Below are 4,303 nucleotides of genomic sequence, written 5' to 3' on the forward strand. Positions count from 1 at the left end.
TTGTTAAAACTCAGAGATCGTGGAGAAAAAATAGAGATAATGGAGAGAAGCAGTTGAAGAAAATATTTTATTTTTTGTCGTGTTAGTAAAGTTCAATTGTTTAAAATGTTTAAAGAGTACAATTTGTTAAATGGAAAAGATTCAGTTTCTTTTTTTCTTTTGGATTTTTTTTCGCACGATCTGTTGTAATTATTTTTATTTGATTCAATAAAATAAAAAACAAATCTGACGTGGCGTAATTGGATTGACCAGTTGACTTGTGCTTTATAGGATAAAAGATTATTTTATATGTTTTATAATTATTATTACTTTAATATTTAATTTTGATTTTACAAATTAAATTTACTTTAAATTATTTTATTACTTGTATCTAGCTAGTAAAAGAATCCATAATGATTAGTTGTTTTGTGGTAAGATCAATTAAACATAAACTAGGAGAAACTCCAGGCTACGCCCGGGAAAGACATTTGAGTATTTGATAGTTGATTTAATTTATTTTTGAAGTCTAAACTGAATTTTATTATATGTAAAAAATTATGTGATTTGTGTATTTGATATTATAACCAAGCATGTATAACTTAGTTTATCTATCAATATTTCTTTTGTGATTTATGTTTACAAATTAATACTAACAGATTTTAATATTACTACTATCTTTCATTATAGTATTTTTACTTATGGTAATATATATATATATATATATATATATATATATATATATATATATCATCTCGTTATTATTTTCAAGTGATCTTAGTTTTTGTTGTACTCACTATTTCACTAATATATTTTATACGTATTTGCATTTTTTTTTAGGTATTTACATTTCACTTATGACTTCTAACCCATATGGAGGTTAAGAAAAAGATTATGAATTTAATATGAACTAATATGTGATATTTGAGTTATTGTTGATGGTCAATCGACTACGACTATTGTCTAAGGCGTCGAAGTATGTAAACACTAAACATCAAAACACGGGAAACATAAAGAGAAACTCTCACAACACAATTGACTGAGATATGTACGTATGGAGATTAGGTTAGGGCCTTACCATAAGGCTATAGCACAATCTGGTAAACTGTTTGAACTTTTTTGGCTTTTTTCTTGAGTGGTGGCATGTGTGATTATATTCAAATATAAGAATTATTTAGAGTAGTATTAATTTTTTAGGTGTATTGAACTGTTGACATTCCCACTTTCAGCCTTTGTTTCTCTGTTAGAGGTTTTTTTTTTCTTTTTTTCTCTTCCTCTCTTACTCTGTTTTAGTTTTTTATTCTAGAGAGGAAAAAAACGTTTTACTCATTAATTAAGACTACATTGTATTAACTTGAATGTCTCTTACAACCCACACACATCCATCTTCTACTTGCACCCATACTCTAGTACTTACTTCTAGATCCCATGCTCTTACACAAGCCACACTACTCATGCTTAGACTAAACCACCACACGAAAACTTTGCTTAGACTTTAGACATTAGCTAACACAACACTTTTACTCATTTGAGCCTAACTAAACAATTAGACTAATTACAGCTTAACGAAAGTCACTACATTTTCACTTGTCTTGTTGGTTGACCTTCTTTTTTCTTGTAGTTGACTCCTCTCTGCATCTTCTTCTCCCATGGTCGTTTTACTTCCAATCTTATGTGATTGTTCTTCTTCTCATTCTTTGCCTCACAGTGATTGTTCTTATTCTTTGCAGGTTTAATCGAAGACTCATTCCTCAACATGAACATGTCCATCTTCTTCTTTGACAGATTCAGAAAGCAACGAAAGTACCAATCCACAAGTTATATGAAAAGCAATTTAAATATTTGGATCGACTGTACATATAACTCAACCACATATTCTTCCTTGTATACTGAATTTTGCTGACATTGGGAGTGAAGCCATTGGATTCACACTCTCTTCAATAAACTGGAAAACTATGTTAGCCATTCCATCACCATCAAGATGGAAGAGCTCCCTGAAAAAGATAAAACATAAATCATAAATATTAACACTATAATCAAGAAGTTTTAAAAAGATGAATATAATATAGTGTTAAGATTATACTTGTAAATAATTCAATTTGCTAAATTGAATATTTGAATCTGTGTTATCACCACAAACTCTAAAAGGTAGATAGAAACAAAACATCAAATCTGAAATTTGGCTTTTCAGATGGATCATATGATAGCTCTATCATGTCTGCTATTTGTACATCAAACCACTCACTTCCTAAAATTGATCCTGACTATAAAAAACCGCTTGACTGTAAAAAATCAACACAATCAAAAAACATTATATTAGTGTTGGACTGCATTAGACTGTTGGTTTTAAAGTTAACTTTCGTTTTCAAGAATGTTTATTGGAAACATATATGGTAATCGTACCTCAGAGTCGATGAGAAGCAGTTCTACGCCCATAAGCATGTTTCCTTTCTTGAAGTTTCGGGCTTCACAAAAATGGATGAGGCAGACTAAAACGTCTTCCTTGCAAAAGTCTCCATCAATGGTATCAAAAATCTGAAAGGTGAATGGCCGAGGAGGGGCATGTAGTTTCGATTTTGACATCTCTAGATTATGGTGGTCTTCTGTATTTTTTGGGTTGGTTGTATAATCGGCGAGGGTAGTCGATTTTATAGGGTTGATTTCTGAAACTGTTGATAACTTTGGAGAAAATGGCCATTAAATTGGACTTTGAAGAAGACGGAGTGGGGAAGCTCTGAGGTTTGATAACTGTTGGTTTTTTATTTATTTGTGGGTAAGATGAATCGATTGAGAATTTCAGATTTGTGGAAGATAAAACGATGAAGGTGGCGAAGGGCGGTGGAAGAGATGTCGATGAATAAGGTTTTTTTTTTTCACCTAATGTTTAAGATTGGTGGGCTCATTGGCTCTATGTTTAGAAAATGGGCTACAATAAAATTGCCAAGATGGCCCAATTAATTGGGTTCATCCAAACAAAACATTACGGTTGTGTCATGTGAGTTTCTTTTTTTCTTTTTCCTTGGGGTTTTATTTAAAAACAGAAGGGAAAGGAAGAGATATAAGAAGCTGACGTGGCATCTCCTAAGATGTTTTTAAAAATTGCTGACGTGGATAGGTTGAGGAGCCTCAATGATTCCCTTTTATTAGTAAGTAATAATTACTGTAACTGTGTAACTTAATAGTATTTACTTTTGCTTCCTCACTTGATTAGGCAAAATCTTTCATCTTTTTTTTTTTTGTTTTTCTTTTTTGGGTCTGTGTCAAATCTATCATGCCAGCTTGTGTTTTCTTATATCACAAAAGATGATTTCCTTTAGTGTATATAATGCACTGTTTTTTTTTCAAAGTCAAGTAACAATTTAATGTTTTCACTTTTACAATACACAATTATTAAATGTATATATGCAATATTGGAATTAAATGATCAGATCAAAGCTAACTTAATGTTTACTTTCTACTTTATGTCTCTATCTAACATTTCATCGTGTATAAACATTTTTAGTTACAAACAAAAATATGAAAATGGCTATCAACCTCTCTCCAATGAAAATAATGGTTACTCTGCTTCTTCTTGCATTTGGCCTTGTCCATGCTAAATACCCAACTTTCTCAACCGTAGAAGACAAGAATATTTATTCAGTGAACCAATTTCCAGGCTTTACACATCCATTTTATCCTCCAAAACATGGAAAACATCCACCACCACCACCACATAAGGATGTGAAGATATCAACAAATCAGTTTTCAACTGTGACATATCCAGTTTTACCTCCTAAACACCAAAAACAGCCACCACCACCACATAAAAATGTGAAGATGTCAACAAATTAATATCGTTACATATATTTTGTTTTTTGGGTCATAAAAATTACACCCAATAAAATCCTATGTTTTCTAGTGAAAATAAATGTAATAAATGACAATATAAAAATTGTTTGGTATTATTATCTATTTTATATAATAAATTTATCTCTTATATATTAATAGCAAAACATTTTTAAAAATTGTGATGAAGTGTTGTTGCTAGAGAACTCGACACACTATTTAGCTAATTATCCAAACAATAATTTTATTTGAATCAATTTATCTCATACATATTATGGGTTGTTACCTGATACTCCCTCCGTTTTATATTACTTGTCGTTCTAGGTGATTTCACACTTATTAAGAAAACATTTAAAATTTATGTTTTACTCTTCATTAATACACTAGTTCATTTGATACAAATAATTAATAAGCTAAAAGTTAGGGGTAAAATTGAAAATTTGATTCATAAAGTTGCATCGTAAATACAAAACGACAAGTAATATGAAACAAAAATTTAAGT

General features: G+C 30.4%; 1 long non-coding RNA gene across 2 annotated transcripts; it reads right to left on the reverse strand.

Moving 5' to 3' along the window:
• Positions 1-1,269: 1,269 nt before the first annotated feature.
• LOC109126637 (uncharacterized) lies at positions 1,270-2,855 on the reverse strand. Of its 2 annotated transcripts, XR_002033498.2 has the most exons (3): positions 2,380-2,831; positions 2,060-2,258; positions 1,270-1,970 (listed from the first exon to the last, which is right to left on the reverse strand). It is a non-coding gene; the product is annotated as an uncharacterized LOC109126637 (long non-coding RNA). The 2 variants fall into 2 exon arrangements; XR_002033499.2 differs by lacking the exon at positions 2,060-2,258 and having other exon boundaries at positions 2,380-2,855.
• Between the last annotated feature and the right edge of the window lie 1,448 nt (positions 2,856-4,303).

This window comes from Camelina sativa, chromosome 9 (genome assembly GCF_030686135.1).
Source record: "Camelina sativa cultivar CO46 ecotype springtype chromosome 9, ASM3068613v1".
Classification (NCBI taxonomy): domain Eukaryota; kingdom Viridiplantae; phylum Streptophyta; class Magnoliopsida; order Brassicales; family Brassicaceae; genus Camelina; species Camelina sativa.